This window comes from Ranitomeya imitator, chromosome 5, assembly GCF_032444005.1.
Source record: "Ranitomeya imitator isolate aRanImi1 chromosome 5, aRanImi1.pri, whole genome shotgun sequence".
NCBI classification, from domain to species: domain Eukaryota; kingdom Metazoa; phylum Chordata; class Amphibia; order Anura; family Dendrobatidae; genus Ranitomeya; species Ranitomeya imitator.
In genome coordinates, this window is record NC_091286.1 from 456590114 (window position 1) to 456603592 (window position 13479).

The 13479-nt window shown below is 39.2% G+C and overlaps 1 long non-coding RNA gene across 1 annotated transcript in view; it reads right to left on the reverse strand.

The window, feature by feature from the left end:
• The window catches only part of LOC138638171 (uncharacterized), a 280719-nt gene extending 269785 nt beyond the window's left edge, over window positions 1-10934 (reverse strand). Inside the window, exon 1 of the long non-coding RNA XR_011312460.1 lies at window positions 10738-10934. This is a non-coding gene — a long non-coding RNA (uncharacterized lncRNA). The remainder of the gene's footprint in view (window positions 1-10737) is intronic.
• Window positions 10935-13479: the final 2545 nt, after the last annotated feature.

The window sequence follows — 13479 nt, forward strand, 5'->3', positions numbered from 1 at the left end:
AGAATTAACAAAAACCAGCAATTCAGGAATTTGTTTTGGGTGGGTTAAAGCCATTCCATGTGTGGTAAAATTGATAAGGCAGTTTTATTCCTCCGTTCAGTATGATTGCAGCAATAAATCATTTATATCGTTTTTATGTATTGACGCTATTACACAATAAAAATAATTTTATAGAAAAAATATTTATTTTTGTATCGCTTCATTCTGAGAGCTATAAATTTTTCTTTTACCGCTGATGGAGCTGATTGGTGGCTTATTTTTTGTGGGATAAACTGACATTTTCAGCTATACCATGTTTATTTATATCCATCATTTTGATTGCGTTTTATTTCACTTTTTGTTCAGCAGTATGATGATAAATCATTGTTTTTATTTACTTTTTATGGTGTTCACTAAAGGGGTTAACTAGTATGACAGTTTTAAAGTTTGGGTCGTTGCGGACACGACGATACCAAATATGAATACTTATATTGTTTTGTTGTCATTCAAATATATATTTTAATATATATCTTTTGATTTTCTATTATTTTTTTATTTTTAATTATTAAACATTTTTACAATTATTTAAAGAAACATTTTTAACTTTTTTTTACTTTGTCCCACTATGGGACTATAATTTTTTAAAGGCTGATCGCTTGTATAGTATGGGAATGCAGCAGCATCCCCATACTATGCAAAATGTCAGCTCAGCAATGATATGGAAAGGTGCTGATTATGCACTGAAGACATTGAGTCACCATGGCAACAATCGGGACCCCGTGTCACACCTTGGGGTCTCTGATCCAAAGGCAGAGGAGCTGTGGTCCCTCTGTCATCACTCAGAATGCTGTGATTGTGTTTGATCACAGCATTCTGGGCGTTAAAGTGCTGGGAGCAATGCGTGACCATTCCTGGCACTTAGTGCCAGGGGTCAGCTGTCAGAATCAGCTGACACCCGGTGGCAATTGCCCGCGCATCACCTGTGGAGTTAAAGTAGGGTTACACTTGCAACAATAAGAAGTTTTCCAATATATCTTGAGGGATCTCCTCCCAGACCTGGACTTAAGCATCCGCCAACTCCTGGACAGTCTGTGGTGTAACGCGACGTTAGTGGATGGTGCGAGACATGATGTCCCAGATGTGTTCAATCAGATTAAGGTCTGAGGAATGGGTGGGCCAGTCCATAGCTTCAATGCCTTCATCTTGCAGGAACTGTTGACACACTTCAGCCACATGAGGTCTGGCATTGTCCTGCATTAGGAGGAACCCAGAGCCAACCGCACCAGCATATGGTCTCACAAGGGGTCTGAAGATCTCATCTTGGTACCTAATGGCAGTCAGGCTACATCTGGCGAGCACATGGAGAGCTGTGCGGCCCTCCAAAGAAATGCCACCCAACACCATTACTGACCGGTCATGCTGAAAGATGTTGCAGACAGCAGATCGCTCTCCACAGCATCTCCAGACTCTGTCACGTCTGTCACATGTGCACAGTGTGAACCTGCTTTCATCTGTGAAGAGCACAGGGCGTCAGTGGTGAATTTGCCAATCCTGGTGTTCTGTGGCAAATGCCAAGTGTCCTGCACAGTATTGGGCTGTGAGCACAACCACCATCTGTGGACGTTGGGCACTCAGACCATCCTCATGGAGTCGGTTTCTAACCGTTTGTGCAGACACATGCACATTTGTGGCCTGCCGAATGTCATTTTGCAGGGCTCTGGCAGTGTGCCTCCTGTTCCTCCTTGCACAAAGGCTGAAGTAGCGGTCCTACTGCTGGGCTGTTGCCCTCCTATGGCCCCCTTCACGTCTCCTGGTGTACTGGTCTGTCTCCTGGTAGCGCCTCCAGTCTCTGGACACTACGCTGGAAAATTTAACCGTGAGCACTACTAGAGAAGGGGTGCTAAGGACAGGTTCCCAAACCATATAGATTAATAGTAAGAGACCTCGCACTCAACTTTAGGTAAGATGCAGCAGGAAAAATTTATTGTAGTAAATACAGGAAAACATTTCGGTCAATTGTGACCTTCATCAGTTACTACAAAAACACAGACATTTGTGTCAGTATAAGGAAAAAATGACAAACAAAATAATAACAATAACAAAAGTATATACAAAGAACATAGCAAACAATATAAGGTCATAATATCACATAACAATATATTGGCAGAGCTAGGAATCAAGCACAATACCAATTCTAATCTCTATTATTGAGTCTATAATCAAGACTAAGTGAAGAAGTGCCCGAATAGGTCAAAAAGGGACATACCAGGAGGTTATTAAATAAAAGCCGGTAACGGGAATTATAATCGCTGCATGATCCTGTATACAGATAAGAGTGAAGTAAGTGGACTACATATGTAGGTGCCAAGTAGTATAGGAAAATCTAGTACACTTACATATATCAAAATTAGTTCAGCGTGGTTGTTGTAGGCAAACCTGCTATGAGCAAATAGGAAGATTCCTAAGGGGGCAATAAGAAGTGACAACTTATAATAATGGGAAAAAAAGAAAAAAAAAAGGCCAGGGATATTGAAAGGAGAGATAAATCTGTTACCTGGAGCTGCAGTGCTCTCCGACGCAGCATCCACCGCTTGTCTGGCCATATAGTGTCAGCGTGCCCATATAAAAAGGGAAGGGGCGGGACTATAAAGAGATGTGGCCAATAAGATAGCTAGGCTGGTGGCCGGAAGTGGGAAAAAAAAAAAAACTATGTACTGAACTGAACTGTATTATGGAGGTGCAGCGTGGATATGTGCGATACGAAACCGCGTTCCTAACCCGGGTGGAAGTGGAAATCCGGAGTGGTGATGTAGGAAGTCGGCTGTGGGTGTGTCCATGGAGTCACAAGACGATTATGGGTGGGGCCGAGAAAAGGGATCCTGAGACTGGATGGGATTATACCATGACCGTGACATTCATCTTGTTCATGCTACCTATATTCTAGATGTATATATTATACTATATTATACATTACTGTGACATTCAGTTGGTCCTGACTGCTTATATTATTCACATTATTAGTATTATGGATGTATGTACTATGATGTATTGCTACTTTTTGTAGAATTTTATGGATTTTTCCCTGCAACATGAAATAATCATGTATAAGGTTTCTTTATATGTTTATTGATATATTGCTTTTCTGTTTTTAATTCCAGTCGGATGAAGGTCTAGATTTGAGGCAGAAAAGTTACATAAATTTGGGATTGCTTCACCAGAATTAACTATTTTTGCATATTACAAGAGTGCCAGATCTTTTGACCTTTATGTAATAAGGTAGTGGTATCCTTCACTAGGCACCTTTCTTACGGAGTGACGTGTACAATATCTTTACTTAAAAAGATGAGAGAGGCCTGCAATTGACATCATAGGTAGACCACAACTATGAGGCTGCCGTCACACTAGCAGTATTTGGTCAGTATTTTACATCAGTATTTGGAAGCCAAAACCAGGAGTGGGTGATAAATACAGAAGTGGTGCATATGTTTCTATTATACTTTTCCTCTATTTGTTCCACTCCTGGTTTTGGCTTACAAATACTGATGTAAAATACTGACCAAATACTGCTAGTGTGACAGCAGCCTGAGAGTCAAAATTGAGGAAACAAATCCAGAAAATCACCTTGTCTGATTTGACAAGATTTATTTTGCATATAATGGTGGAAAATAAGTATTTGGTCACCTAAAAACATGCAAGATTTCTGGCTCTCACAGACCTGTAACTTCTTCTTTAAGAGGCTCCTCTGTCCTCGACTCGTTACCTGTAGTAATGGCACCGGTTTGACTCCACCATGATGACGACCAAAGAGCTGTTGAAGGACACCAGAAACACAATTGTAGCCCTGCACCAGGCTGGGAAGACTGAATCTGCAATAGGCATGCAGCTTGGTGTGATTAAATCAACTGTGGGAGCAATAATAAGAAAATGGAAGAGATACAAGACCACTGATAATCTCCCTCGATCTGGGGCTTCACACAAGATCTCACCCCATGGGGTCAAAATGATCACAAGAACTGTGAGCAAAAATCCCAGAACCACATGGGTGGACTTAGTGAATGACCTGCATAGAGCTGAGACCACCATAACTAAGGCTACCATCAGTAACACACTACGCCCCCAGGGACTCAGATCCTGCAGTGCCAGACGTGTCCCCCTGCTTAAGCCAGTACATGTCCGGGCCCATCTGAAGTTTGCTAGAGAGCATTTGGATTATCCAGAAGAGTATTGGGAGAATGTCTTATGGTCTGATGAAACCAAAATAGAACTGATTGGTAGAAATAAAACTTGTCATGTTTGGAGGAGACAGAATGCTGGTTTGCATCCAAAGAACACCATACCTATGGTGAAGCATGGGGGTGGCACCATCATGCTTTGGGGCTGTTTCTCTGCAAAGGGACCAGGATGCCTGATCCGTGTACATGAAAGAATGAATGGGGCCATGTATTGAGAGATTTTGAGTGCAAATCTCCTTCCATCAGCAAGGGCATTGAAGAAGAAATGTGGATGGGTCTTTCAGCATGATAATGATCACAAGCACACTGCCAGGGCAACGAAGGAGTGTCTTCATAAGAAGTATATGAAGGTCCTGGAGTGGCCTGGCTAGTCTCCAGATCTCAACCCCATAGAAATAAAAAACCTTTAGAGGGAGTTAAAAGTCCGTTTTGCCCAGCGACAGGCCCAAAACATCATTGCTGTAGAGGAGATCTGCATGGAGGAATGGGCCAACATACCACCAACAGTGTGTGCTAGCCTTGTGAAGACTTACAGAAAACGTTTGATCTCTTTCATTGCCAACAAAGGATATATAGCAAAATATTGAGATGAACTTTTGTTAATGACCAAATAATTATTTTCCACCATAATTTGCTAAATAACTCTTGCCAAAGCAGACAAGGTGATTTTCTGGATTTGGTTTCTCAATTTTGACTCTCATAGTTGATGTCTACCTATGATATCAATTACAGGCCTCTCTCATCTTATTAAGTCGGAAACTTGCACAATTGGTGGCTGACTAAATACTTTTTTCCCCACTGTACACATATATATATATATAATTTGTATGCATATTTTCTAACTCCAAGCTGTATAAACTTGAATGTTTAATGAATGAAGAAGATCAGGTGATGTAAATTTGTGCAATAAGGGAGAGTGTGGCCTTATGAAATCAACACCATTTATCAAGGTGTGCAGAACTATTGGGCAGTTTGTTTTCGTTTTGCCAAAATCCTCCAGCATAGTTCATATCTGTAGCTTCGCCGCAGTGCCTAGAAGTACAGTGTGTTCAGTGCTCAGAGACATGGCCAAGGTAAAGGAGGCCCAAACCCGACCACCACTGAACAAGAAACATGAATGGATGGGCCCGTAACTGGATCAGTAACAGGCACGGACCTCCAATTCGAATCAGATGCCAGCAAAGAGGAGGCTAGGATCTGCTATAGGCTGGTATTATTAGAGATGAGCTATCTGTAGGATACAGTTTCTTCAGCAGCGGAGCAGGAAAAAGTCTGCATCTTTCAAGAAAGCCATAATTTTTATGCACGATAATGCTCCATCGCATGCATCAAAATACTCCACTGCTTGGCTAGCCAGTAAATGTCTCAATCAACACTATTGAGAACTTGTAGGCCCTTTTTAAATGGAAGATTTGGTTGGTATTGCCTAAATAGTTGGTCATCAATAGAGTAAGAAACTAACAGAGTCCATGGATGGAATGACAATTGACATGGAAAAAATTACATTTTTCATTTAAGTGCTTAAAAAAATCTGCACACTAATACTTTCCCAATAATTAGGCATGTATACAAATTCTCCTAAGAAAGACAAAACCTCACCTTCTTAAACATTCAGGTTTATGGCTTCTTAACTTTTTGGATTGACTGACAGCACTGGAGTTGTTGAATGATAAAAATTAATCAATAAATCATCAACAACACAAATTGCCTAAAATTGCAATGAATAAATTAATATGGGCTCAAGTAAGTCTCAAACAAAGAACATGTTCTATCTCAGTGCCCTATTCTCAGGTGTGCCTAGTGTTGGCGCCAAGGCAGATAAGCAAATATATCAAGACTAAACTAAAGGCCCCTTCACATTTAGCGACGCTGCAGCGATACCGACAACGATCCGAATCGCTGCAGCGTCGCTGTTTGGTCGCTGGAGAGCTGTCACACAGACCGCTCTCCAGCGACCAACGATGCCGGTAACCAGGGTAAACATCGGGTAACTAAGCGCAGGGCCGCGCTTAGTAACCCGATGTTTACCCTGGTTACCATGCTAAAAGTAAAAAAAAACAAACAGTACATACTTACCTACAGCCGTCTGTCCTCCAGCGCTGCGCTCTGCTTCTCTGCTCTCCTCCTGTACTGTCTGGGAGCCGGAAAACAGAGCGGTGATGTCACCGCTCTGCTTTCCGGCTCACAGCCAGTACAGGAGGAGTGCAGAGCACAGCGCTGGAGGACAGACGGCTGTAGGTAAGTATGTACTGTTTGTTTTTTTTTACTTTTAGCATGGTAACCAGGGTAAACATCGGGTTACTAAGCGCGGCCCTGCGCTTAGTAACCCGATGTTTACCCTGGTTACCAGTGAAGACATCGCTGGATCGGTGTCACACACGCCGATCCAGCGATGTCTCCAGGGAGTCCAGCGACGAAATAAAGTTCTGGACTTTCCTCAGCGACCAACGATCTCCCAGCAGGGGCCTGATCGTTGGTCGCTGTCACACATAACGATTTCATTAACGATATCGTTGCTACGTCACAAATAGCAACGATATCGTTAACAATATTGTTATGTGTGAAGGTACCTTAAGTCTAAGCTGACTGACTTCCTATTTCAATAACTAACCCAGCCTCCTTACCTGTCAAAGCAAATGCAAAGACATAGAAGGTGGCCTATTTAGCTACTGAAAAATGCACTTAGATGGCCTCTTCATACACTGACTTTATCACATGCAGGCATAGGAAACACTGCCCTGTGTAAGAGCACAGGACTGGAAGTAGACGAAGCCTGGGACACATATGTTATTTCATGGTTTTGCACCCGATATCTTTTTTGCCATGGCTGTTGCTGACATGATATAGCTTTTTAGTACCGGCTTTCCTGAAGATTATGGATTTAGTTGGGGCAGTGCCGTCCATATGCTATTTTCTCTCTTTTATTCGTCCATAATAGAGTGGCTAGTTGACAATGGGGGTACCTGGCCTCATAGAGCTATATTAGAATACTATCTAGCTAACTGTTTTAAAAAAAAAAAAAAGAAAAAAAAATAATTACAAATTTGCCCAGGAGAATATTTGTGAAAACTGTATTTTGGCATTTAAAGTAAGAGTAGGCCAACTGTTCCTTTTCTTACACTGTGCAGTTGTGCTGTGCCCAGTAGTTACAAGCTAATTAGTCAAATTTAGATGGCATTGTAATTGACAGCATGAGACCTCGGACTATACCCACAGATGTGCATTGGCATTTTCTAATTTATAGACTACGATTCATCAAAGTGTTTATTCCAAAAATCTGGCATAATGCACTTTGAAAAGTCACAGAATTATTCCGCAATGCAAGGTTAGATTTTGCGACTTTTAATATTGTCAGTCAATTTTTGGCCAGCTCAGCCAAAGTAGGTGGAGCTGAAGCAGAACAGGCCAAGGCGACTCAAGCTTATCTAATTCATAATGAGTTGTGGCATACTTTGACTGGAATAAGATTTGGAGTTACGGCCACACCACTTTTAATATATGCCTGCTTCTCTCTTAATGAATTAGGCACCTCTGACTCTACCATACCCCCCTCCTCCACACAGCGCCAGTCTTAATGAATTGAGGCCATAGTCTTTCTGGTCATCCAGCAGCTCCAAAATTCAAATTAGAAACATAATTTGGAAGACTACTCAACATCAAACTCAATGAGTTCTCCATAATAACCAATGAGACCACTGGTTTCAAATTTCAGAACAGGAAAGTGATTTGTAGCTTTTGGATGATCCCCGCCCGCTGGTTACATTTTATCTTTACAGTTCCTTTAAGCATACAAGTCCAAGCTTATGCTTTTCTAGTAACAAAAAAAAATCCTCAACATTGTAATAGGAGTATTCCTTAAGTTGCATCATTCTTATGTGACAATTTTTACAATGTTTTAGGCTACATCCCCTTGGTCAGTAATTGGCAGCGCTTTGGACGCAGATCATCTCCGCTGCGTCCAAATCGCTGCCGGTTATTGAACACAGGTGATTCCCCATGTGTACATTGAACCGTGTGGAATCACCGGGTCCCAATATATTGGACAGGTGATATTTATCTTGCGGAGACTCGCATTTCCACAAGATAAATTGACATGCTGCAGTCTGGAAAGACATGCCGCATGTCTGTGTCCGCAGGTAAGCCGCAGGCATCAGTTCACGCATAGTGGACATGGGATTTCTTGAAATCCCATCCACTATGCTGTAACATCAGGATGCTGTGGGTTGGACACTGCTGATGTATGCAGCGTTCAACCCACAGCATTTACTAACCATGGGAACATACCCTTAGGCTTCAGACCAGTTAAAAAGGGTGTAGTGTCAACAGAAAAGAAGTGCACAAATCCGCAACTACTAGGCTCACTCAGGAACTAAAAAATGAGAACCACAGTGCAACACTAATTATTTGTAGGCCCCAAAATTGCAGGTTTACCATAGCCTGAAATAAAGACTATGGTTTAAACAGAGAATCATAGTGGATTACTGTATAGACATCTCTAGTTCATCTTTGACTTTTATCAAATAATAAAACTCAATACAAAGGACGCTAAATGTTATAGAAGAGACATAATGAAATATAAGTAACTAAAATACTACCTAATGTAAGGTCTTATTAATGTACAATATAATATTTATTTATATATTATGTTACATATGCAACGTTAAAGACGTATTGTGCTTTGCATTAACCTTAATATATTTATAGCTAATGTAGCTTTTACTGCCCTATGTGCTTTAAGGCAAACATATATTTAATCAACCAATTCAAATAAGAATACAAATGGTAAAAATCAATTAATATATGTAATAAACACGGATATGTTATTTACAATAAAGCATTTAATATTGAGAAATACTGGCATTTTTGTGCTTTTTCTACACTGCACAGATTCCACTTTCCATTCAAACTCTCATTGTGTGAGATACTAGAATACAATAGATGTCTGTCTATTCAATTAAACTTTCTTCCACTTAAAGGTCATAATAGTATACAGGTTTAAGCTACAGGTTGTCCTCGGAAAACGATAAAACAAACTCAGTTCTCAGTTCTGACGTGATTATGGGTACTTCCAATTAATAGGACTCAAAGCATGCACTCTGCCACCAGCTAAAACATACTTATAGGTCAATTAGTCGTCTATGAAATTGGTGCTAGTGAAGAAGACTGTTATTCCAATTTGGGACAATGGGACACTGTCGAGAAGAGTGCTATGAAATATGTAAAATATGTTAGCGCCACACAATTTATGCAGAATAAAAATAAAGATTATCCAATTTTTGGAAAATGTAGAAGAAAAATAGTACAATATTGATTTAGGAACCAATAACCATTGCCCTTCTTAATACAGGATTTTACTGATATGTACAACCGTTCTTCTTTTATATGACAAAGGCTCTCATCAAAAAGAAATTTCACTGAATTGACACAGTACAGCAATACAAACCATTTTCATATAGCCAATATTTCTTAGCATGATCCCATTGAATACAGAAGAAAAATAAACAGCAATTACAAAACTACAAAGAAATGTAATTGTGATGGAATTAATAGAGCTAAATAATTACAGTGACTACAGGGGTCATGAGGCAAAGAGTAATGTCAAGTTCTAATTAATAGAAATACGGTACTGGCAGGTATTGTATAGAATAACTCAGCGCACACAAATGGAGCTGTACAAATTATATGAATCATATGAGATATAATAGTCTGTCAAAACAGTAACATCTATGTTCACTTATAGTCTGCAAATAATCCATATATCTTAATAATTAACATACTTAGTACTAATATTCTGTATTGCATGTATATGAGAAATCAGATTTCAGTTAGATAATAGCATATAAAGAAAACTCCACCAATATCCCTGTGATGTGGACTACAAGCATCCTACCAACAACTTTTATTAAGTATGGAAAAAGTTGGGCACACATGCAAAGAGAAGAAAAAAATGAATATAAATTTCACCACCTTCAGGTATCATTTTAGATAAACCTGAGATACATAGTAACTGGTCTCACTATATATATATATATATATATATATATATATATATATATATATATATATATATATATATATAAAAGAAGAAAATACAATAGCAATCATAGGTGCAACATGTATACATAGTACAATTCCAAAAGCAATGTTAAAAGTTTCCCCATGTGGCCAATGACTTTTACAAGACACAGAAATGAATTGTTTTTTTAAGTCTCGTGAAATATTGGCATAACGATTGCATTCTATGTATTAATGTGTATTAAAGACTTCATCAGGAGTCATTGCATTCAGAAATGCAAGATAACGTTCTCTAAAGAGGATGCATAACGCATGCAATATGTTACTGACATAGCCAAAAAGTCACATAAACGCATAATTACTAAGCTAATAAATAAAAAAAACACAACACAACTCAGTTCAGTTTGTATACAAGAAAGACTAAACTTTCAGCTTAGGTGGCTGGTGCCCCTGAGAGATCACCTTTCATACCCAGAACAAATGACAATGTAGGAATAAAAAATGAAAATACCTTCGTAAACCCCAAGGAAGGAGTGTGGACAAACAGATTATGTGATATATCTCTTCCTCCCCATTCTTGGGCAGCCTCTCTTCTCTGCTGCTGAAAGCAAATGCTCTGAGACTCAGTGGCATATTTAATTAGAAGCAAGCTGCTTCCACTATCAGTGTGTGAATCTACCTCTCCAATCTCTCGTGAGTCAATCTTTCCCATCTCTGATTTTCTTTTATATTTATGCTAGAATATTTAATTGTAGACAAAAGGTTACTCTGGCTGTATTCACTGCACAGAGGCAGAATAATCTGCTTTAAAAGGCTTGACATTTCAGGCTTTTCAAAAAGGCTGAAAAAATTATATCCCTGCTTTTGTTAATCAATGAAGTAGAACTCTCCTGAACAAAAGAATTAAATTGCTTGGTTGGTTTAATAAAAACCAACAGAAATAGCTGCTTCCTCTGGGCTGTATTGTGTAGGCATGGCACATGCTTCCAGAACTGTAATTCCATATGATTCAGGGGCAAAACTCTAATTTCTGCACACAGTTGGGTTTTTTAAATCCTTTTCAAACATTATCCATTCTGACTGGTTCTCCGAGGACAGATTTATCATTAAACTTGACTCTTTTTTTCTTCTTTTGTGCTGCATCTTTTAAGACCTTTAATTTTTGGGGAGGTTTAGTCCTTAGGAAACAATGTGTTGTCCTCCCACCTGACCTCATGAAGACAGTGATATCTCTTTCTGACAGGATGTATTTCTTAGATTAATTAACCCGTTAATGTACAGATGACGATTTAGAAGTGCTGGGGTGAAATGTTTTGAATATACATATAGTGGAGGTGGCGAGACCATCTGTAGGGTTGATCTTTCACTTCACCGCAATTTTACAAATTTAGATAGTAAACTTAACCCCTTAGTGACAGAGTCAATTTGGTACTTAATGACCGAGCCAATTTTTACAATTCTGACCACTGTCACTTTATGAGGTTATAACTCTGGAACGCTTTAACAGATCCCACTGATTCAGAGACTGTTTTTTCGTGACACATTGTACTTCATGCTAGTGGTAACATTTCTTCGATATTACTTGCGATTATTTATGAAAAAAAAAGGAAATATGGCGAAAATTTTTAAAATTTTGCAATATTCAAACTTTGTATTTTGTTGCCCTTAAATCAGAGAGATATGTCACAAAAAATAGTCAATAAATAACATTTCCCACATGTCTACTTTACATCAGAACAATTTTGGAAAGTTGACCAAAAAAACAAGGAACCCTAAAATATAATTTTAATTTATTAAAGTTAAAACCAAACCTCCTCATTGTTCGGATGGTCTTTTATCCCCTGATGAACCCCCGCCATTCCCACGGGGGGGAAACGCGTCGGGTATAGCGATGGATGATGCCCCTTTCGGAGGTCGTCTGGATGACTTGATGGATGCCCTGAGCGCTCAAAATGGATCATTGAAAAACTATGAGCAGAAGCGCTTTATCTTTTTTGCATGTATTGGGCTATGATAACAGGGCACTATCATCTAGAGATATGTCTATGAAACTTGTTTAATAAGATCTCTGGGGTTTATTTTTCTCAGGTTATTGCTCCTTTTGTTTCTATCCGGACAGATAAGTTATTTAATTGTTCTGTGTGTTGGATATATATCCACAGGGGTAATTGAGACTTTGTTTGTACCCCCTTTAATCTTTTTGGAGCAGTTTCCTCATCATTTTTTAATCATTCTTGGATAGAGAAGACTTTGACACTTTTTTACCTCTGACTCTATGTATATATGTTTATCAATACCCTATTAAGGGTCTGATTGTGAAAAGACAATTTTTTTTTTTTTTTGCTGAGTTGTGTTTTTTGATTTTTTTCTGGTTATTTTTTCTATTTTCCTTGCTTTTTTATTCATTTATATTTTGGGGTAATGGCGATATTTGCACATTTAGGACTATAGGGGTCATGTAGGGCTATTAGGGTGAGCCGTCGTCGAGTGGGGGCGCCTACCACTGAAACTTAGGGTGCCAACCTCCGCTGTCAGGCAGGGACCAGTATTAGGGTCCTGACAGGGTAAGATAGCTTACATTTCTTTTTTTTCCCCTTCCCCTAGTCCCTTATTTACTGTCAGAGTGTCTTCGTAATTTGGAATAAATTGGTTTTAACTTTAAGGCCGGCTTCACACTCAGCGTTTTTTACGGCCGTAATACGCTGAAAAGTCCCCAAAATAGTGGTCCGTAGCTCCTCCGTAGGCAGGGTGTGTCAGCGTTTTTTGCACATGGCATCCTCCGTATGTAATCCGTATGTCATCCGAACTGCGTGTTTTTATCGCAGGCTTGCAAAACCGACATACGGCTATACAAGGGATTCATGTGTCAAAAAAAACAAAAAACATATATACTGTCTATATATATATATATATATATATAGATAGATATATATATATGTCAGTAAACACATATATGTATATATATTATTACTTCATACAGCGCTAGTTAGCTTTAAAGCCGGTAATTCAATTACCGTCTTTTGCTTTCTCCTTCCTAAACCCGACATGATATGAGACATGGTTTACATACAGTAAACCATCTCATATCCCCATTTTTTTTGCATATTCAACACTACTAATGTCAGTAGTGTGTATATGCAAAATTTGGCCGTTCTAGCTATTAAATTAAAGGGTTAAATGGCGGAAAAAATTGGCGTGGGCTCCCGCGCAATTTTCTCCGCCAGAGTAGTAAAGCCAGTGACTGAGGGCAGAT